Genomic DNA, 24,289 nt, shown 5'->3' on the forward strand with positions numbered 1-24,289 from the left:
CAAAAGATAGGCATAAATCTTGTGACCTTAAATTAGTCAAGTTTCTTTGAGTTGACATCTAAAACACGAGTAATGAAAAAGAAAATAGATAAATTGGACTTAATCAACATTAAAAACTTTTATTTCAAAGGACACCATCAAGAAAGTGAAAAGATAAGCCACAGAAGGAAGAAAAATATTTGCGAATCATGTATATCGGACACTTTTATCCAGAATATATAAAGAACTCTTACAACTCAACAATATAAAACAAAAATTAAAAAGTAGGCAAAGGATCTAAATAGACAGTTCTCTAAAGAAGGTATACAATGGCCAAAAAGCCATGAAAATATGTTCAACATCATTAGCTATAAGTGAAAATGCAAATTAAAATCATGACAACCACTGCAACCAAACAGGATGTTTAAAATAATAAAGCCATAATAACAAGTGTGAGTGAGGATGTGAGAAATTAGAACCCTCATACTTTGCTATTGGGAATGTAAAAATGGTATAGCTGCTTTGGAAAATAGTTTAACAGTTCCTCAAACGTTTTAACATAAAGTTACCATATGAGCCAGCAACTCCAATGCTAACTAACTATATACCCGAGAGAACTGAATACATAAGTTCACACCAAAACTTATACACAAATGTTCACAGCAGCATTATTCAAATAGCCAAAAAGTGGAAACAATCCAAGTGTCCATCATCAGAGGAATGGATAAACAAAATGTGGTATATCTGTACAAAGGAATATTATGCAGCCACAAAAAAGGAATAAAGTACTAATACATGCTGTGACAATTATCCTAGATGCCAAGTGAAAGAAGCCTGAATAAAAGGCCACATATTGTATGATTCCATTTACACAAAACAGGTAAATCCAAAGAGACAGAAAGTAAGTTAGTGGTTGCCAAAGGCTGTGAAGAAAGGGCAATGGTAATCAACAGCTAATAGTTTGGGGTTTCTTTTTTGAATGATCAAAATTATTCTAGAATTAGTGCTGATAGTTGCACAACCTTGTGAATATACTAAAAGTCGCTGATATGTACACTTTAAAGAAGTAAATTTTATGGTTCACTAATTATACTTCAATTTTAAAAAGAGCAATTATTTACAAATGAGTAAAGAAAAATAACAGTTTTATAGAGCTGTTGAATCACAATGTTGTACACCTGAAACTAATGTAACATTGTGTCAACTTTATTCAAATAAAAGTAAATAAAAATTTTAACAAGAAGTAATGCAGATACAAATATTCTTATTACACATTTACTTGCACAATTGTTCCCCATACATTTGTTGTCTTTTAAAACTTGTTTGTGATGCACACAAAGAAAAAAAATTTATTTAAATGTGGTAAAGTGTAACAATCATTTTCTTCATGCAATCTGAGTTTTGTTTTGTACTTTAGAAAGATCTTCCCCACTCCAAAATTAAAGAATAAAAATGATTTTTTTAAAAGTAACAATTTGTGTGGATGTATATTAACTCAACATTTACAAATTTAATGATCCATTGTTTGTAGTTATCCCTGCCAAGAATTCTACCGTTAACTCAAATAATTTAGAGGTAAATGCAAACTAACCTCAAATATGGCAAGTTCATACATATCTTACCCAAGACTACTTTGCTATGAAAATGACATGATAAATAAATTCCAAATTAAACACACCTACTTATGTCTTTAGTTATGCTAATTACATATTTTACAACGAAGTAGCAGAACCTTAATAATATTACTGAATTGGCATCTAATGTCTACATTCCCTACTAATAGGATCATAATTTAAAAAAATTCAAAACTACAGATTGGCTGGCTAATGGTCCACCAAGAGGTCTAGACACCTGATTTCCTCATTTCATTCTGTAATTTCAGTTAGTATAAAGTAACTGTTGTGTTAATGCACCATCTTGAGTAAAGATTCGAACTTTGAACAACATCCACCATTCTTTTCCATTACCATTGATTTTATAGAACTGTACAGCTTTGGGAGGTATAACCACTTGCTAAATAAATAACATTTCTAGATTTTGAATTTTAAAGTAACCTATCTTCACTGCGGTGCACGGGAAAAAAAATCTTGGTTTTCCAAAAGCCACCCCCCACCCCCATGACTTTTGGAAATATTTACTGACACAAAATAAACTGTTTACAATTATGGAGTGAATGCTCTTTTCTCCGAATCTCCGACTTCCTGTTTCTCTTCCAAATCCCAAAAGAGAAAGAAAAAAAAAAAAAAAGTAAGAATTCATCTATTGAGGCTTATCCTGATGAAGCTCAGGGTTAGCCACTCACATTCTTTAATTCGCTCCTCTTAAGGGACGGCTTAACTTGGCCAGGTAACTATTTCTCTTCCAAAGCAGAAAGGATGTCTTTCTTGACCACACTGAGGCTTGCCTTGTTTAAGAAGGCTCCTGACCACCAACCAGCCCCACTTGGGCTACGCCTGCCCATCGCTGGCCCTGCCAGGAGCAGCCGTGCTCCCCACCCCACAGCTCCTCGGGGACCCACGCGGCGGTGCGGTGGAGGTTTGCGACGGGCATTTTCACAAAGAGAGCAGTGACCCGCAGGTAGCACAGCACCAGAGCTCTGACGCGTAAATCGTTCAACTCGCTCTTTGCACAGAGTTTCGCACATCAAAATCGAGGGCTCGGATGTTCCGTCTTTTAAAAAGTGGTCTAATAACTTCAGGGCCAGCGCCGTTTCGTAGTAGGTCACCTAAGGGCACTTTGACATTCCGGCAACTCGAGGGGCAGAAAATGGTTCTTGCAACTTTTGGGAAGTTTCACCCAAGAGATCACAGCGCGGCTCCCAGGAAGCCGAGGCCGAGCCGCAGCATCCCTAGCTGCTCGGGCCCCTGGGGCGGGGACGCGGGGGCGCCGGCTGCACACCCCCCGCCCCCCCCAGAACCGCCCCCGCCGCGCCACACACCTAGCCCCGCGTTTTCAAACAAAATGTCACGGGAGACCAGGGGGCGAGGAGCCGGCGGCCACCGACCTCGGCCGAGACCCCAGTTCTGGAAGCAGCGAGGGGGCGATGCCGAGTGCCGGGGCTGCGGCGGCAGGCGCGGGGGCGAGTCCCGCTCCATCCTCCTCCAGCCGGCTCCACCGCCCTGGTCCCCGCCCGCCGGCTCTGCCCGCCGCCCCCAACCGCCGCCCGGCAAGCCCCCCGGGACGGCGCGCTCACGAGGGGGCGGGATCCCGGGCATCCGAGCCGCTGGGCTCGCCCCTTAGCTCCGGGCCCTCTCCATCTGCCTACCTCTGCTGCGGGACCCTGGCTGCAGAGCCCGAAGTCCTGGCCGCGCCTGGCGCGGGGCTGCCGGGACTCTCCGCGGGTGCCAGCCTCGCTCCAAGCCTGGAGAGGGCCGGGGCAGGGCACCGCCTTCTCCTAGGACTGGAGGCCAGAGTAGCCAATCGGATGCGCAGCCGGCCGCCTGACGTCACTTGAGGGTGTGGCTACGACTTTGACTCCTCCTAGGCCCTACCTCTGGAGGGAGTTGTGTCCTATTCTGTCTGCCCCTAGTTTTCAACATACCTACAGCTCAGAGGTTGTCACCTCCGTTCCGTCCTCCCTACCTCGGCTCAGCATCCACCGGTTTGGTCTCCCAGCCTGAAGTCTCTCCTCTTGCCAATCCGTCCTTCGCCCTCTTGCCAGGTTGCCTGTCCTCAAGTGCACTTTTGAGGTACACCCTGCCAAAGACCTTCGTTGACTTTCTTTCGCTTAAATTATCAAGAACAGACTTCCCAGGCCAGTATTCGATGCCTACAACCTACTTTTTCAGGTTTATTTTTCACAACTGCCCTTCACACCAGAGTCTTGCTGTGCAATTCCCCCACCGCAGGGAAGTCCATTTGGAAAGTTGACCTACTATTTCCTATGTCCCCTTTAAAAGTTCTAACTGTTCTCTAAGACACAACTCGGATTATCTTCTCCACATAACCATGACTGTTACTCCTAGCAATAATCCCTTCTCTTGTTTCTGTTCCCTGGGCATTTAGGTTTTTACTCCCCTTGGCACTTAGCTCATTCTGCCTTAGGTACCGCTCCTTATCTCTCCATTAGACTGTGAGCTCTTTGAAAGAAGGATTCATTTTCTTCCTTTTTGCAGCCTCCTCCGCACCCAGCACAGAGCATTGGGTAAGAAGATGAGTGATAATTTTAATCTAATTGGATTTTACATCCCAAGATGGGGTCTGGCAAGGACAATCTCAAGGGAGAAAATTAGAATATAAATACCATGGGTAATCCTTCTGCAGGTCATAAAGTGAGGTGAGACAAATTACTCTCTTTGGTTCACAGCTGGCCAATTAAGAATGTCAGAGGGCTTTTTCCATTACCATCATTTTTTTTTTTTAAATCTTATCTCACCTTATATAGAAAATGCATAAGAGATAAAGATTTACAAACTTCCTTAGAGGGAAAGCAATAAGTGAGTACAACTAAAAGGCCAGTGAGCAAGTATCAAACTTCCATATTTCTTCCAGATGAGCACTAATTTTGGACTGGATCCCAGACTACCCCCACACATCAAATTCCTTTTGCCTTCTGTGGGAGCTGATGATGCATATCACATGAAAAATTGTCTCCAAACAGTTTTGGCCAACAAACAGGCTGGACTGGGCTCATTTTACAGAGCATGCAGGAGTTAAATAAACAGAGTTTAAGTAACTTGCATAATTTAACGCAGCAAGTCAGTAGAGACCAAAGAACTAAGTGCGAGAGAAAGAATGCCAAAATAGAATCACTTCCGTTTGTGAGTCAGAATACTAAACAGACTAAGAGAGCTCAGTGAATAAAGTCACTCATGAAAAGAAGCTTTCTACACATGGCTGCCACCCTTGTAAATTTCAGCCAACATTTACTTACTGTCACCTTTTTCTAGAAACATGACTGAATTTGTTTGGCTATGGTGAATACAGTGGAATGGCATCCGGTTTCTGGACGTGCTAAGAAAAATACATGGTACAATGGAATATTATTTAGCAACAAAAAGAAATGGGGTGTTTATAAATGATACAGCATAGATAGACTTTGAATATATTATGCTGGGGTGCCAGGGTGGCTCAGTCGGTTGAGTGTTGAACTCCTGACTTTGACTCAGGTCATGATCCCAGGGTCATGGCAGCGAGCCCCGCGTCAGGCTCTGTGTTGAACATAAAAAGTGTTTGAGATTCTCTCTCTCTCCCTCTTCCTCTCTCTCTTTCCCCCCTCCTACTCCTCTCCCCTGCTCACACACACACTCCCTGTCTCGGAAATAAAAGAGAAAAAAAGAAAGAAAATATTATGCTAAGTGAAAGAAGCCAGTCACAAAAAGTCACATTTTAGGTGATCTCATTTACATGAAATGTCCAGAATTGACAAATTTATAGAGCCAGGAAGTAGATTCGTGGTTGTGAAGGGCTGGGGAGGATGGGAGTGATGGCTAAAGGCAGAAGGGTTTCTTTGAGGAAATGAAAACATTTTAAAACTTGTGGTGATGATTGTACAACTCTATGAATATGCTAGAGGCCATTGACAGGTACAGTTTAAATGAGTGAATCGTATGCTATGTGAATTAAATCTCACTAAAGCTGTTCTATAAAAGAAAAATACATGTTGAATTTTATGGTTTTTATATTCAGTAGTGGCAGTTGGAAAACATCTCTGACCAGCCTTCCTGAATGTTCATGGCATTCTGTACCTTTGCTGCATAGTATTTACCTCATTGTAATATTATATTTATTTGTGATTATTTGATTGCCTGTTTCCCCCTACTAAACTGTAATGAGAGCAGAAACTGTGTGGTTTTCCTTTTTCTTTTTAATATTTATTTACTTTTGAGAAAGAGACATAGTGTGAGTGGAGGAGGGGCAGAGACAGAGGGAGGCATACAATCCAAAGCAGGCTCCAGGCTCTGAGCTATCAGCACAGAGCCTGACGTGGGGCTCGAATTCACAAACCGTGAGATCATGACCTGAGCCGAAGTCAGAAGCTTAACTGAACAAGCCACCAGGCACCCCTGGCTTTCCTCCTTAATATCCAGCATCTATATATCCAGCATCTAGTGAATGGCATATAGTAGGTGCACAATAAATATCTGTTAAATGAATGAACAAAGGTGGTTATTAAGTACTTATAATATCCCAGGCACCATACTAGATTCTGAGGACTACAAAGATGAGCAAAATAAACGTGGTTTCTGTCTTCATAGAGTTGTGGTCTAGGGGGAGAGATGCACATTCATTAAATATTCACACAAATAAATATATAATTACAAATTACATTCAGTGTTCTAGAGGAAAAGCACAAAATGCTGTGCAACTGAATAATAAGGCGATCTGGCCTGGTCTTAGGAGTCAAGAAGGACTTCTTTGAGAGAATGACAGTTGAGCTGAGGCCTGAAGGAACTAGCCAGACAAAAACAAAAGATAATGGGCAGAGCATCCCAGGTTGTGGGAAGCACAGATACCAGGCCCTGTGGTGAGGAGGAGCCTGAGACATTGGAGGGACCTAATGGAGACCAGATAGGCCAGAACACAATGAGGCACAGTGAGCAGGGAGAGAAGTAGAGGAGGGGGAGGCTGTTGAAGAAAGAAGGCCAGACCATCTGGGGCCTTGAAGAACAAGGCTTCTCAAAATTTAATGGCGATCTTGTTAAAATGCAGATTCAGACGCCAGTAGGTCTGGGATGGGAACCAAGAATCTGCATTTCTAACAAGCTCCAGGGACACACTTTGAGTAGCAAGTCTGTGACTACAATTATTCCAGGAGCACAGGGAGTCCACTGAAGTGTTTTAAACAGAGACGTGACAAGACCAGATGTGACAAGAGTATGGAGGTGATTAGAAAAACACAAGTAGATTCAACGCAACCAGATGGGGAACTATTTCAGTCATTCTGGTGAGAAATGGTGGCAACTGGGTAGCAGAGGTTATGGGAAAATGTGGCGGGTGACCAAAGCTGTTCTTTAGGAAGCTCTATCTAGGACGCAGCAAGAATAGCTAGGAGAGAGAGGAACAATTAGGAGCTAAGGGAGAGCTTCAGTGAAGATCTGAACTAGGGCACTCAGGGTGAGAATGAAGTGCAGGCCATGGTGGAATTGGAAGGCTCTGGGTGGAAGAGATAAAAATAGTAGACAGGTGACACAATGCACCTAGTGTTCTTTCGAGTGCTTTAGCAAATGTAAACTCATGACTATTTTGTAATATAGGGACCATTACTATTCCCACCTGACAAATGGGACAACTGAGGCACAGAGATTAAATCACTGCCCTAAGGGTACACAGATATTATGTAATGGAACTGGGAATTCTGGTTTGACAGTAACCACTACTCTATACTGCATCTCAACTTCTTTCAAGAAATTGAATCTACAAGGTCTAACAATTGATTTGAAGATTGGGAACATGAGGGTCTGGGAGGCTTTGTGTAACTGGGAAATGAAGGTGCCATTAACCAAAGTAGAGAAGCAAGAAGGGAGGAATTAGTTAACAGGAAGAATACGATTTGGCTTATATGTGCCAAGCACGAGCTGAGATGTCAGTGAAACGTCCAGCAGGAGAGCCAGTGGAAAATTAGTCAGGCTGAGTTGGGGAGAAAGGTCTGGGTTGGGGTATACATTTCAAGGTAAGCTGCATAGAGGGGAGAGTCTTGTGGATTGCAGAATGATTGCGGACCACACAGCCATTTGGCATACCGGAAGCGGGAACAGAGAGGTTGGAAGGAGCAAGAATAAGGGAGCTGAGTAAATACTTGGGAAGAAAGATCTTGTTCTTTCATTCGATCACACATAAAATCCAACAGAGGGAGGAGACACTGACCCCCACCTAGAATGAGCATGTGGCAGCTGGAGTAGAGACAGTGGAAACCCCAGTTCAGAAACTAGAATTCCCAGCTCCTGGTGAAATATATCAAAGACAAGGGGAAGAAGTTTGGGAAAAAGAAATAAAGCTGGTAGGAATAAATTCTCACCTGCTGACTGGAATGCAAGCCTGGACTGTAGGCTTGGACACTCCAAGCTATTTATCTGCATCCCAGGAAAGCAGCAAATTCTGGGCACCAAAGAACTTGGCCTTCCTAGTAGAGATGGATAAGAGATGGCTGGGCTGATGGTGTGTTCCCAGTACCCAGGTTGTAATGACCTACTCAATCCTTTGGGTCTGCAGTGAAGGCAGGACCCGCTTCAAACTCACCTTATCTCACAGGTGAGCTGGACCCCCTCTATCATAGATTGGTGTGGGGAGAAGCTCATAGGTGGGTCCAGGTCAAGGCCAACACTGGTGGAGGTAAGAATTTAATGGGCATTGGTAAGACCACAGAGAAAGAACAAGTATGTACAGAGGAAAAAGAAAAACACTGGGCAGAGCTTTGCAGATCACTTATTTTAAGGGCAATTGAAAGGAAGAGAAGTTTGAGGGGTAGTTGGCCATGGTTTGGTCAGGACCCATGAAGTTAAAAACAAAGACACCACACGTGAGGATCACACAGGAAGACTGTGACCCAGATAGTATAAGAGGCACCTAGGGGGCTCAGTTGGTTAAGCATCCAACTTTAGCCCAGGTCATGATCTCACAGTTCGTGAGTTCAAGCCCTACATTGGGCCATCAGGCTCTGTGCTGACAGCTCAGAGCCTGGAACCTGCTTCAGATGCTGTGTCTCCCTCTCTCTCTCTCTGCCCCTCCCCTGCTCACGCTCTGTCTCTCTTTCTAAAAACTAAACAAACATTAAAAAAATTAAGTCATCTTCTTTGAAAAAGCATTAAATGTGAACTGATGATTTATTCTGTTTGGAGTCAGTACCTACCAGACAGAGGCAGCCATTCTGATACAGATCCATATCACAGCCAGTAACTAAAAATCTGCCCTCTCTCTTTTCATATTGCACAAAGGGTCCGTTTAAGCCAGAAGTAAAGGAATGAAAAACACAGCAAAACTGACCACAACATCCCCTGACACTGACAATTAGAGAAAAGACACATTATAAGGACATTATTGTGTGCTGTGTAATAATTGTAAAATGAAAAAGGAGGGGTGCCTGGGTGGCTCAGTTGGTCTAGCGTCCCACCTGGGCTCAGGCCATAATCTCGCGGTTTGTGGGTTCTAGCCCCACGTTGGGCTCTGTGCTGACAGCTCGGAGCCTGGAGCCTGCTTCGGATTCTGTGTCTCCCTCTCTCTGCCCCTCCCTACTCACGCTCTGACTCTCTCTCTCTCTCTCAAAAATAAATAAACATTAAAAAAAAATTTTTTTTTAATGAAAAAGGATCCTCGGGGCGCCTGGGTGGCTCCGTTGGTTGAGGATCTGACTTGAGCTCAGGTCATGATCTCATGGTTTGTGGGTTCGAGCGCCGCGTTGGGCTCTGTGCTGACAGCTCAGCCTGGAGCCTGCTTCCAAGTCTGTCTCCTCTCTCTCTCTGCCCCTCCCCTGCTCACACACACACACACACACACACACACACACACACTCTCAAAAATAAAATAAACATTAAAATTTTTCTTAAAAACAAGGGAAGAAAATTTTCCCTTAAAAAAAAAAGAAAAGAAAAAGTATCCTCAAAAGACTGGAAAAAGCAGAAGTGAACAGGATGGTGGCAAGCAGAGAATACTTGGTGAGGAGGTGGGGTTTGAGCTGGGGAAAGATTTGGTGAATCAGAAGGAACTGGTTACCTCGTTGGTGGTTTGGGGTTGGGTGAACCTCTTGAGCCCAGGAGACAATAGCCCATATATATGAATGAATGAATGAATGAATGAATGAATGAATGAATGTGGTATCCATGAGGTAGATTAAACCATCCTACACAGCTGGAAGGAAAGAGGTTTACACCATCAGTTTACATCAGTTTGCATCAGTTTACAGTCCAAACAACTGACACTGAGGTGTTGAGAAGCAAGACCTACCACAACATTATCCAAAGTGTGTGCATCAGGTTTCTTCTGTCATTGCCTATGGGATAGGGATATAGCATGGATGATTCAGAAAACCTGGCGGGGCCACTGAAGAGGTATTTGATTGGCACTGAACTGAATCAAGTACAATGCCAGTACACACAAGCTATTGTAAGCTTACATGAAGTATTTATTTGAAGGATAGCAGATACATAGCAGGAAAATCCCGAGGTGAAGTGAGGAGAAGTGGGGAGCTGAAGTAAGGAAATGTACAAATGAGAGGGCTGTATGTAGGGAAAGAAGAGGGTCAATGTCGTGTTGAACTCAAGAGGTGGGTTTGCTCTGAGCCTAGCTGGAGTAATCTGAGATGATTTGGCAGCAGTATTTCGAACAATTGAAAGGAAAAAGTAATTACTTGGATCCTTGTTTTCAATAGTCTCTTCCTTCACTTAACCAAATTCATATGGTGACCCTGTACTTGGAACTTTAGTGCTATGTTACTCTGTTGTACACTCAAATCAATATAAAAACCTTGTTTTAGTTCCCCATAGCCATTTTTGTTTTACAACATTTTGTTTCCCGATTATAAAAGCAATAAAAATTCATTTTCACTGGAAATGATAGAGACAGAACAACGAAAAAAGTTTAAATTACCCACAGTCCATCATTCATAAACACAATTATGCTGTTGTCTTTCCATTCAGGGTTTATTTCTATATGCGGTTTTCCCTTAATGAGATTTCCTTGTAAAATTATGCTGAATTCACACTTTTTATCCTGCTCTTACACTAAGACTCTACTGTGAGCCCTTTCTTTGTTAAGTATTACTTAAAAACATTTTTAATGACTAGCTAATATTCCACCATACAATTTTACCCTAATGTATTTAACTATTCTCTTGTTAACATACAATTGTATTATTTCCAGTTTCCCCCTAGTATAAAAACAACATAACCGTTTCAATGTTTTTGTGCTTTCCAAATATAATAGTCCTTTGGAAAACTTTTTTCATAGCAGCTTTCTTGAGATATGCTTCACATACTATACAATTGACTTATTTAAAGTGTACAATTCGATGATTTTTAGTGTAGTCACAGATTTGCGCTGTTTAATTTTGTCTGCACCAAATCGGGAAATTCTGGTCAGCTCTGGATTAGCAAGAATTGGGCTTTGGCCTGGTTCCAGAGACACAAAGCTAACCAGGTTTTATTCTTACAGACCGTTCCATCTTTGGGGGGCTTTCTCAACATGAAACCACATGTCTTCCAAGAGACACCTGTTGCCTTCATGTTTTCTCCTTAAACGCTAACGTGCACCCTTAACTTTCTAACTGGCACAATTTCACCAGGGACAATTGGGAATGCGGTGGCCAATTTGGGGAAATTTTGACACGAATGAGGTTGTTCATTTGAGAAGTACCTCAGAACAAAAAAAGAAAGAAAGCTTCTTAAGGAGATTGACTTGTCTAAAAGAGAGAAAATTTTGTTTAAGCTTAGAGACACCCTTCTTTATTTTTTGTGCTTCAGGAATGAATGAGACCTCACGTTTTAATTTATGGCTCAATAGAGTTGTCAAGGAGTCAAGTTACATCCAAATCAACTATGTATCACTCTCTTTTGTGCATATATAGGTAACATTTATTCTTCTCTATCTAAACTTTCTTCCCCCTCCTCACAGAGGGATCATAATCAGTTTTACAGGAACAGTTTCACATTTGTCTGAAGCTGGCTCCCTCATGTTTCCCTTCCCTTCCCTTCCCTTCCCTCCCCTTCCCTCCCCTTCCCTCCCCTTCCCTCTCTTTCCTCTTCTTCTTTTTCCTTCTCTTGGCAAACTTTAGAGATTAAATAATTTTATTTTATTTATTTATTTTTTTTTAATTTTTTTTTTTCAACGTTTATTTATTTTTGGGACAGAGAGAGACAGAGCATGAACGGGGGAGGGGCAGAGAGAGAGGGAGACACAGAATCGGAAACAGGCTCCAGGCTCTGAGCCATCGGCCCAGAGCCTGACGCGGGGCTCGAACTCACGGACCGCGAGATCGTGACCTGGCTGAAGTCGGACGCTTAACCGACTGTGCCACCCAGGCGCCCCAAGATTAAATAATTTTAAAGAAGCATTCAGTTGTTATGTGCTCAGCCCAAGAATAGTCCAGACAAGCAGTCAAAAGTATCTAAAAAAAAAAAAAAAAAAGAAAAGAAAAGGTTATTAAACTATGTTTCTTCTTATTGGCACTAAAAAAGTATATCTACACAATAGGCTGCATAACGCTATGAGGTGAGAAGAAAGGCCTTTAATTTTAGGACGAAAGAATAATTTTTGTCATGATTGAGAGTCTTTAAAAATTAGTTTACCATATAAAAATGTCAGCCCAACAGTTTTGTTTGTTCAAGACCAGGGTTAAATTTCTTATGATTCAAACTTCTTAAATTTTTTATTTTGGTTTTATGAATTAAGTAAATTACCACTGTTTCCACAACTTGCTTTAAGTAAAAAGTTACATGTATAAAATTGTATTCAACTAAATGGAATGAAATGACTGTTCAAAAGGTTTAATTTTGTGAAATTCTTACAATGCTACAATGATAGGCATTTAATGTGTTAGCTATGTTATCATTTCCAGATTTTTAACTAACTTCAAAACCTTAGGCAAATCATTAATTTAATTAATAAATAATCTTTGGATGTACAGGCAGTTTCTAGAAGAAGAAACAAATATAAAACATTAGTCACTAAATGTAGTTTTAAGTTACCTTTATCGCTTAAATTGACAATAGATTAACAAAATATGCAAATACACTTGGATGATACATACACACATTTTAGTTATTTTTCCTCCTCAGATTTGTTAAAATTATGTGAAATAAATATTGAAGGAAAAAAAATAGTTAGACAGCATTTGGTTTTCAATTCTTTAGCTTTCTTTTGTGCCTGAAAAAAAGAAAAGTTAGTTACCTTGGATAAATGTGACAATATAATATTTTTTTTTAAACATAAGTATATACACAATGATAATGCATATGCTTTTCTGTTTTTAAGAAAGTCATAATTTATTTATTTATTTATTTTTAAATGCTTATTTATTTTTGAGAGAGAGAGAGAGAGTGCATGAGTGGCAGAGAGAGAGAGAGGGAGACAGAGAATCCAAAGCAGGCTCTGCGCTGAGAGCAGAGAGCCCGATGCAGGGCTCAGACTCACAAACTGTGAGATCATGACCTGAGCTGAAGTCTGCCGCTTAACTGACTGAGCCACCCAGGCGCCTCAGTCATAGTTTATTTAGATGGTAAATTTATTGTGATATATACATTGTTTCATTTATTTTATTACTAAGTTACTTATATTCTAAAACCATAAAGGCTTAAAAAGAATACCTATTTGCATATTTATAGATCTGTATATGATTGAGGCAATGAATACATATAAAGGTGTATCAATAAATCCTTTACTGCAGACCATTATGTGACTAATCTACAAAAGGAATAATATTAGAGTTTTGATCTTTTTTTTTCTATAAAATGGGTATGTTGTTTTAGGTACAGATCAGTAGAAGTCACTAAATTCTTTTGCTCACTCATGGTGCTTCTTGACATAGTCCTAAATCATTTTTTAAGAGTCCCTATTTTAGGATGCCTGGCTGGCTCACTCAGAACAACATGTGACTCTTGATCTCAGCATTAAGTTCAAGTGCCACATTGGGTATAGAGCTTACTTAAAAGTAAAATCTTTAAAAAAAAAAAAGAGTCCTTACTTTTGAAAAAAGTTAAATTCCTAGCAATATTGTTTACTGCAATGTTTTTACAACTTTGCTGCAAATTATTAGTCTTTAGATATTTATCAATCTGTCTCTTAATCATTCTTGATGTTGCCTTTTCTAAATTCAACCCTCAAATTCTGAATAATAAAGCTGTTAAGATGCTTTTTGTGACTGAACTATTTTTCAGTTTCCTAAATGACTAGTAGGCAAGACAAAGAATTGTTCCATTCGCTATAAAAGAAAGGAAAATAGGAATATCAGGTTTGTCTAAAATTCTCCAAATTGTAAAATTCTCCAAAACCTATATGAGAGTTCCTTTCTTTTTTTTTTTTTTTCTTTTTTTGGCAAATTTAGGATGAAGAAAAAAAAACTGACAATAAAAAAGAGTTTATCTTCTTAGGCAAATTATGCTTATGTAAAATGTCTTTCTCAAAATCAAATATGCAGGATTGTGTACTTTCTAGGATTGTATACTTTTGAAGTTTTTTTTTTTTTTTAAACATGCTCATGTATAATCACAAAGATTGGTACAATGACTTTCTGTCAAAATGTGTTTCCCAGGATCCTAGATTCACAATCTGTATTTCCCTTTGTTTATGAAAAATCTGAATAAACACTAGCAGTATTAATTCAAATACCTGGTAATCTTCAGAGATCTATTGTTTATTTCAGTATTTCATTGACTAATCAAAACATAGCCACCTTGTCTGACAGTGTGACAGCAGTAGGAAAAGGTGTAAAAACTTCAATTGATTTTGTTTTAAGGTCTCCACCAAACGTAATGGTTCCCATGCTATATAGATTCTTCTGTTGATAGAAAATGCTCATCACTTCTCAGCGGGTCACCACCTAATCTTTATACAATATTGTATTGCCCTTTCTATATCACCGCAGCACTAACATAGCCACTGTCTTTCCTTTCCATGAAAAGAGAACCCTGTGATTACATAACCCCTACCAAGGAACTCTCCTTGTCCCTTATAGATCTTGGAGAAACACCTTGTATATCTCTGATATAATTTTATAATCATTTATACTTAAACTAAAAGTTGCCAAAGAGGCTAGGCTATCACAGATTTGAATTTACCCTGGAAATTTAAGCTTCTCACAGAAATTAAATCAGTTCAGTGGCCATATTAACTGCTCTTGCCTAGGCCTGCCAACTAACAAAAGATAAAATATTTGTACTGATAGAAGATATTGTTAGTCTATGATTTCAAAATGCTTTAGAAACAGAGTTCCTGACCACCTCAGGAATCCTTATAAAATAGACTGTGAAATAAAGAACCTTGAGATGTTTTGCTTGGGATAGACACAATAAAAGTGAGAATTTAACAAAAATCCTTTCTGACATTACCCGCAATAGCTGAGAGAAAGAAATTAGTCATGATATAGAGGCAACATTAGTGGGGTAATTTTAAGAAGTATTGCTGATGTTTGTATTGTATATCCTATTTGTCAAATATTTATAGCTCATTCCTTCATTTCCTTTGTGACTTTGCTCAAATATAACCTCATGAGTAAAGTCTTCTCTATTTTTAAAAATTTTTTTAATGTTTGTTTTTGAGAGAGAGAGAGAGAGAGAGAGACAGAGGTGAGTGGGAGAGGGGCAGAGAGAGAGACAGAACCCGAAGCAGGCTCCAGGCTTCAAGCTGCCAGCACAGAGCCTGACACAGGGCTTGAACTTAGGAACTGTGAGATCATGACCTGAGCCGAAGTCGGACGCTTAACTGACTGAGCCACCCAGGCGCCCCTTCTCAGACTATTTTATATGAAATAAGAAACTTCTCCTCCCCCAATCCTGCTTTACATTACTTTATAGCAGTTTGTATATTGTCTGTCTTTCCCAGTAGAATATAAACTCCATGAGGTTCTTTGCTCTATTTAGTCCTGCCATTTTCAATGCCTGGAGATGCCTAGCATACAGTGGGCACTGAATAAATGTTTGTTAAATAAATAAAATACCTTCCTAACTCTATTGCACTTAGCAGTTTTCATTTTGTCATTCAACAAACAGTACCTTTCATCTTTTCAGCACTGTGCTGAGATCTGATAATGAACAGTGAGTAGCCTCTGCCTTCACGGAGGTTACAGTATAGTCAGAGGCAAATGTCAAGTAAATTGGCCACTAAAGCACAGTATAATAGAGGTTGTGTTAGGTAGATATACCGGACACTGTGGGACCATGTAGCAGACTCTTGTAGCCCAGCTTTAAAAAAAAAAAAAAAAAAAATTTTTAATGTTCATTTATTTTTGAGAGAGAGAGAGAGAGAGAGAGAGAGAGAGAGAGAGAGAGAGAGATTGAGTCAGAGCACAAGCAGGGGAGGGACAGAAAGAGAGGGAGACACAGAATCCAATGCAGGCTCCAGGCTCCAAGCTGTCAACACAGAGCCCAACACAGGGCTCAAACCCATGAATCATGAGATCATGACCTGAGCCAAAGTCAGCCACTTAACCCACTGAGCCACCCAGCACCCCTTGTGTAGCCTAGTTTTGAAGGAATCAAAGAAGAATTCCTGGAGGAAGTACAGTTCTAACAAAGATACAAAGGACAAGGAGCTAATCCAGATGGGCAGTTTGGAGAGTAAAAAGTGTTTCACTCTTAGAAAAGGGTGTACAGTGAGAGAGGATGTTGGAAAACTGAAGACTTCCCCTCCCCAAGGGCACTGATTTGTTTCATGTGTTCAAGTCTTTGCATGTGGTGCTCCCTCTGCCGGAAATGGCTGGAATGCCACCTGTTTACCGCACAGTCACTTCTACATCCTGAGAAACCTCTGGCTTCTTCTTTGTCCCATCTCTATGACCAGTGTTTCCTCCGTTCAAGCCCCTAGCAATGCTTTTCCTCAATGCCAGATGGATTTCCTTAGAGAACAGAAAATATGTCTCAGGTACTTTGTATCATTAGGCACTAGGAAACCGAAAGACCTGGCACAGAGTAGGCACTCACTAAATATTTGTTGAATGAATGAGTGAATAATTAGTTCTGCTTCTGAATGTCATTTCCTGATTCTATTACTTGGAGGGAGGAGTAATGACTGGAAAATCCCATGACCATCCCACACCAAAAAAAAAAAAAAAAAAAAAAAGAGAGAGAGAGAGAGAATGACTGCAGAGTGAAAAATCATCTAAATATAGATATTGACAGATCTATTGGTGTATCTATTTTGTCTATCTATCTGTCTGCCTATCTGCCTACCTATCCATCCAACCATCCACTTATCCATCTATCCATGTTCTAGCTGGTGCTTAATTAGTAAAAGAGGTAAAGAACCACAAACATGTCGTATTCCATAAACTTGTTAATATATGCCTCCAATTAGTTCTGTGAACACATCTGTATTCTGTGAGATGGGGCTTTCATTCAGGATATTTATTAGGGACCACCTTTCTGTTGGAGGTGAAGAGGTAGGATTGGAGAGAGAAATGTGATGTAGGCTCACCGAAGCCTCAGGAAATGCCATGGGGAGTCCTAGAGCACATACGACCTCAATCGGAGTTGTCCCATAGTGACCTGAAATATACCAAGAATGCTATCAGTTTATCAACGGTTGGATGGAAGGGTGTGAGCTAGGGCGTGGCAATAGTTTAGGGAAACCCTGATTGGAGCGATAGCTGGGGGCTATCTGGTCACCAAATTCTGAACAGCTTGGGCAGCAAGTACTTCCTTGAAGTAGGGCCTCTGTGTCCACTGCAGTATTATTCCATAAGCATGCAGTCACAATTTCCAACGAGGAAGGTTATATTCAAATTTCCCTAACAAGAATGTGTCTATTAAAAAAGGTGTGGAAAGCAACAAAGATGTATGATGGAAATCATTATATTGGAAATACACTACAAACACACTTTTCCCAGAGACATTATTGGAATTTGAAGCATCACCATGTCGCTTCCTTTCTTAAAGTTTGATGGGCAATACTTTTATGCCAGGATTTTGGTTTACTTTATCCCAAACGACATCTAACATTTTCCATGGTAGATTGCAGATCACTCTCTCCTTTGAGGTACTGTGATTTTCATATTTTCCATCCCTTTTCCATGACATCAAGAGCCAAGTATCCAAACAAATTTCACTTAAACGGATTCATATGGTAGCTCTGCACTTTGAAGTTTAGTGTTAATCTTTTATATTGTAAAATACTTCTTCAAACCTATTTAAAATGTTTAATGTTTATTTATTTTTGAGAAAGAGAGACAGAGCTTGCGTGAGGGAGGGGCAGAGAGAGAGAGAGAGAGGGAGACACAGAATTTGAAGCAGGTTCCAGGCTCTGAGTTGTCAGCACACAGCCCAATGCAGGACTCAAAACCATGAATGTCAAGATCATGACTTGAGCCAAAGTCAGATGCTTCACTGACTGAGCCACCGAGGCACCCCAAAACCCATTTTAAAGCAATGGAACCAATTGATCTCTTGGCACTTTTTCTTTCTTGTGGGTAATAAGCTTAGGAATTCCCTGAGCCTGCACTAATGGGTTAACAAGGCATAAAGAATTAGAAAGCCATAGGATGTACACACCCAAGACTGGGTAAACAAGATTAGGTAAGTAAGAATAGATGAAGTGAAGCAAAAGTCCCAGTATAGGACAAAGGTATAGGAATAGGGAATCTCAGGGTGAAAACATTCAAGATGAGGTAAACAAGATTAGGTATTCAGAGCAGAAATGCCCCCCAACTTAGTACTATAGCAGAAAGCTGCTTTCACAGGAAAGAAGGACCAAATTAGGTGAACAGGTAAATAGGGCTCTGGACAGCCTTGGGGCAAAGTTGCCCAGAGTGGAGCTAATTACCAAAAGAAAGGTGCCTTCTTGACCCTGAGGTAGCATGCTTTGTCTTTCTTGTCCCCTAGGCCAGTTTAGGTAAACAGAGATGGTTCCCCCCCCCCCATGTCTGCTGTAAACAACCTTCTGCCTGGTGCCAGGATTTTGTTTTGTATTGACCCAAACCCCTAACACTGCGTGTCTTCAAAATCCCCTTTCCCTCACACCCATGAGTTAATGTTCATGATTTCATTGTCTCTTTGTGCACTCCCATCACCACGTTTGTAAGCCTTCCGATCCTAATAAAAACGGAGCAAGGACCCTTATTCAGGGCTCTTGTCTTCTCCCAGACATTAGCCTCTCTTGCATTTTCAATCCTGCATCCTGCTCTCTTGCTGGAAGAGAGAACTTCAGACCCAGAGTCTGCAATGCTTTCTTTTTTCTTTTTTCCTTTTTTTAAAAATTTTTTTTAAAACGTTTATTTATTTTTGAGACAGAGAGAGACAGAGCATGAATGGGGGAGGGTCAGAGAGAGAGGGAGACACAGAATCCGAAACAGGCTCCAGGCTCTGAGCTGTCAGCACAGGGCCCGATGCGGGGCTTGAACTCACGGACCGCGAGATCATGACCTGAGCTGAAGTCAGACGCTTAACCCACTGAGCCACCCAGGCGCCCCTCTTTTTTCCTTTTTTTAATATTTATGTATTTTTGAGAGAGAGACAGAGTGTGAGTGGGAGAGGGGCAGAGAGAGAGGGAGACACAGAATCTGAAGCAGGCTCCAGGCTCCGAGCTGTCAGCACAGAGCCTGATGTTGGGCTTGAACTCACAAGCCGTGAAATCATGACCTGAGTTGAAGTCGGGTGTTTAACCCACTGAGCCACCCAGGTGCCCTTCTTGGTGCTTTTTCAATATAATAGATATAATTGAAGAATTTTGACCTAGTAAGAATTACCTTTTAGTGGGGGAAAAAACACTGCTTTCCCTCTGAGTGTAAGATTTTTTTCTTTAAGGCTCTGTTTTTCTACCTGTGCCATCCTAGACCATTCTATTCTATTGTTGCTCTTTCTTTCTTGCTGCATTTGTTATTGGTTCTAACCAGGGTTTCACGTTTTTCTTTCTTAGCTGTTTTCTTTCACAGCTTATACAGTTATCGCTATCAATAGGATCTAGAGGTCATCAAAACACATTAAGGGTTATCTCTGCATTAAAAAGTATTAGACTCAGTCAAACTTTCACTCTTTGAAGATGACATAATACTCTATATGGAAAACCCAAAAAGATCCCACCAAAAAACTACTAGAACTGATTCATGAATTCAGCAAAGTTGCAGGATATAAAATCAATGCCCAGAAATCGGTTGCATTCCTATACACCAACAATGAAGCAACAGAAAGAGAAATCAAGGAATCGATCCCATTTACAATTGTACCAAAACCCATAAAATACCTAGGAATAAATCTAACCAAAGAGGTGAAAAATCTATACACTGAAAACTATAGACAGTTTATGAAAGAAATTGCAGAAGACACAAAAAATGGAAAAATACTCCATGCTCCTGGATAAGAAGAACAAATATTGTTAAAATGTCAATACTACCCAAAGCAATCTACATATTCAATGTAATCCCTATCAAAATAACACCAGCATTCTTCACAGAGCTAGAACAAACAATCCTAAAATTTGTATGGAACCAGAAAAGACCCCAAATAGTCAAAGCAACCTTGAAAAAGAAAACCGAAGCAGGCAGCATCACAATCCTGGACTTCAAGCTGTATTAGAAAGCTGTAATCATCAAGACAGTATGGTACTGGCACAAAAACAGACACTCAGATCAATGGAACAGAATGGAGAACCCAGAAATGGACCCACCAACATATGGCCAACTAATCTTTGACAAAGGAAATATCCAATGGAACAAAGTCTCTTCAGCAAGTGGTGCTGGGAAAACTGGACAGCGACATGCAGAAAAATGAAACTGAACCACTTTCTTACATGATTCACAAAAACAAACTCAAAATGGATGAAAGACCTAAATGTAAGACAGGAAACCATCCAAATCCTCGAGGAGAAAGCAGGCCAAAACCTCTTTGACCTTGGCTGCGGCAACTTCTTACTCAACACGTCTCCGTCTCCAGACGTAAGGGAAACAAAAGCAAAAATGAACTACTGGGACCTCATCAAAATAAAAGCTTCTGCACAGTGAAGGAAACAATCAGCAAAACTAAAAGGCAACTGAGGGAATGGGAGAAGATATTTGCAAACAACATATCAGATAAAGGGTTAGTATCCAGAATCTATAAAGAACTTATCAAACTTTATGCCCAAAAAACAAATAATCCAATGAAGAAGTGGGCAAAAGACATGAATAGACACTTCTCCAAAGAAGACATCCAGATGGCAAACCGACACATGAAAAAATACTCAACATCACTCATCATCAGGGAAATACAAATCAAAACCACAATGAGATGCCACCTCACACCTGTCAGAATGGCTAACATTAACAACTCAGGTAACAACAGATGTAGGTGAGGATATGGAGAAAAAGGATCCCTTTCGCACTGCTGGTGGGAATGCAAACCGGTGCAGCCACTCTGGAAAACAGGATGGAGGTTCCTCAAAAAATTAAAAATAGAACTACCGTATGACCCAGCAATTGCACTACTAGGTATTTATTCAAGAGATACAGGTATGCTGTTTCGAAGGGGCACATGCACCCCAATGTCTATAGCAGTGCTGTCAACAATAGCCAAAGTATGGAAAGATCCCAAACGTCCATTGATGGATGAATGGATAAAGATGTGGTATACACACACACACACACACACACACACACACACACACACACACACACACACTGGAGTATTACTCAGCAATCAAAAAGAATGAAATCTTGCCATTCACAACTACCTGGATGGAACTAGAGGGTATTATGCTAAGCGAAATTAATCAGAGAAAGACAAATATTATATGACTTCACTCAAGTGAAGACTTTAGGATACAAAACAGATGAACATAAGGGAAGGGAAGCAAAAAGAATATAAAAAACAGGAAGGGGTTCAGACATAAGAGACTCTTAAATATGGAGAACAAATACAGGGTTATTGGAGGGGTTGTGGGAGGGGGAGTGGGTTAAATGGGTAAGAGGCATTAAGGAATCTACTCCTGAAATCATTGTTACACTATATAACTAACTTGGATGTAAATTAAAAAAAAAAAGTATTAGATGCATAGACCATTGAAAAACTGCCAGATCTTTAAGCTTCAAGACTCTTGACACTCAGCTGTGTTCCCCTTATGCACTTACATCTCTACCTGTCCCTCAAGGTTATGTTCTTTTTCTCTGTTTTCACTGTACTGTAACAGAATGGTGTTCCGGCTAGTTCAGTTCAGTTCATCAGATGCTATTGGTAAATAGAACTGGTAAATTCTATTGCCATAGAAGGTAAATAGGGACTAGAGGAATAAAGATAACCTTTCCTGGATCCTGCCATCTGATGGGGTAGACATTCACATAAACACTTCAGTATAAAGTTAAATGTTGACTTTGTCATATTGGATGTGCGGTGGGAGGGCAAAGAAAAGGCACTTAGCTCAAACTATAGGTTTGAGAAAGGTTTCTCGGCATGACAGATGATATGAGTGTTAAAGGATGTGTAAGAGTCATTCTGTCCCATAGTGCAGAGCATCATGTGGAGGAAACAAGAAGGGGTTGGAAAGGTAGCCTCTGGGGTAATGTCTGCCATGCCAACGAGCATCTATTGTATTCTATAGGCCATGGGGACCCATGAAGAGTTAAGCAGAGAAGTCACTTCTATTTTGGAAATACCATTCTCACTGGCAAATGAAGGATGGCTTGAAAGTAATGGTTCTCAATGTGCCCAGGACTAGCAGCTTCAACATTATCTGGGGACTTGTTAGAAATGCAAATCCTCAGGCCCCAACCTCCACCTACTGAATCAGAAACTGGGAGTGGGGCCCACCTGCCTGTGTCTTACCAAGCTCCGCAGGTGATTTTGACACTGGCCAAAGTTTGAGAACCACTCCTCTAGATCAGCAGGGAGCATTTGACAAAGTCTCAGATTGGGGTGCGGAAAGTGAGGAACTCCCATCAGGGGCAAAATTTAAGAGGGGGCCCAAATCCTTGATAATCAAGATAAATAATATTTTCGTGCAATATTTTTTAAAAATCAAAATTAATGCCAAGAACTCACAATGTTGTTTGTTCTAGGATGCTGTGTTATTGTGCAATGCGAACAGTTGTTTCCAATCAGCTTGGGGTTCCCAGGGCCCACACAGCTGACACATTCCCCATCAGGAAGATTGGGTAACATGGGGTTCAGGGAAAGCTTCATGAGTGTGAGACTGGTGCAGTTGACTAGGGCCCCATGTTCAGAAGGACCCCACACTTCAAAAGGCCCCATACTTGGTTTAGCATTCTTCCATCACTCTTTTGAAATTCTTCATAATTTTTGAAGAAGGAGCTCTGTATTTTCATTTTGTACTGGGTCTTGCAAAGTTTCTCATGGACTGGTTTCCTGATGTCTTCTTTTTGTTGTTTTTTTTCCCCTTCAAATTTTACATCAGCATAGAGTGAATTCAGTCTTTTGGTTGTTGCAAACCTTTCATTAACTTTTTACACTCGGTTCAAAATATGAGAGGACCTTTTGGTAAATGTACACAGGGCACACATTTTTCCTCTTACTGCAGGCTCCAATACGGCTTGGCCTGTAGTGGTCTGAAGACATTTTTGATCATCACGACTAAGGGGTGCTACTGACATCTAGTGGGTAGTGGCCAGGATGCTACTAAACATCCTACAATGCACAGGACAGTTTCATAAGGAATGATCCCGTCCCGAATATCAATAGCGCTCAGATGAAGAAACTCTACTCTCCAGGGACAAGTAAGGAGGTTGTTAGCAGTGTCTTGAATTGCAGCAGTGACAGCAAATGTGCAACTGTCTAAAACCTGATGATTAACCAGTGGGGAGGGAGTGGAGGCTGAAGGAAAGAATGGCTCCCACTTACTTAGACTTACTTACTTGCTTACTTAGTCACTTATTTACTTAGGCTTACTTAGACTTACTTACTTAGTCACTTATTTACTTAGGCATGAGCTGGAGGACAGAATTCAGAAGGAGGAGCTAGTTAGGTAGAAGCGAGGCAAATAGAGAGAGGAGTTGGTAGCAGGACATCAAATGGGGATGTTTGAAGGCCAGCACCTGAAGCTCTGAAGAGATGTTTTAGAACCGTCAGCAGCACCCGTTGTGATCCTCTGTTTCACCCAAACCTCTGAGACAATTCCATCCGTCTTGCCTCAGAGAATGGACACCACAACCAAACCAGGGGACAAGGAAGGTCATTTTTGGCTTTTTAAGTCTCACATGATTTTTCTGAAACCCATGGCAGAGAAATAGTTTTGTGCATTTCAAATATTTAAGCCCTGATGAGCTCAAGGAATGGAGTGCATTGTCATGCTAGAAGTAGCAGCCTGGGAAAACAGGCAAGTCCAAGTACTTTTTCTCTGTAAAGAAAAAAGGGGGGATAGCCAGGACAACAGTATTTGGTGGGGTGGCAGCCAATGGGGGAGCAGAATCATTACTGGGACTTCCCTGGTTCCACCTAAGCAGGCACCAAGGACCTGCCTTTCCTGATTGTACCAAAGTGCAATGTCTGAGAACAACCCCAAATCAGCAGCCAGCACACCCCATGGTCCACTCAGGAATGACCCCTGCCTATGGGCAGCCTTCTTACCAATAGCTCAGAACACTTGCAGGTCACGGCATAGACGGAAAACCCCATTACCGAGTCTTGGGTAGAGCTACAGTCCATCCACAGATGAATGCCAAAGTGATCTCCCACTGCTCTGGTTGCGTTTCATAGGCAAGTTTCTCTAGAACTGTTTTTGGACAACCTTTGTCCTTCATCTCCAATTT

At 40.9% G+C, this 24,289-nt stretch overlaps 1 protein-coding gene across 5 annotated transcripts in view; it reads right to left on the bottom strand.

The window, feature by feature from the left end:
• PLEKHH2 (pleckstrin homology, MyTH4 and FERM domain containing H2) overlaps window positions 1-3,394 on the bottom strand; it is a 115,606-nt gene extending 112,212 nt beyond the window's left edge. For 4 of the 5 annotated variants that reach the window (XR_015249252.1, XR_015249254.1, XR_015249253.1 and 1 more), the window contains exon 1: window positions 3,245-3,394. The gene's annotated coding sequence lies outside the window, so the exon portion shown is untranslated. The remainder of the gene's footprint in view (window positions 1-3,244) is intronic. The other variant, XM_086701216.1, reaches the window with a different exon arrangement.
• Window positions 3,395-24,289: the final 20,895 nt, after the last annotated feature.

Source organism: Puma concolor, chromosome A3 (genome assembly GCF_028749965.1).
Source record: "Puma concolor isolate L17-30 chromosome A3, mPumCon1.1.hap2, whole genome shotgun sequence".
In the NCBI taxonomy this organism is placed as follows: Eukaryota; Metazoa; Chordata; class Mammalia; order Carnivora; family Felidae; genus Puma; species Puma concolor.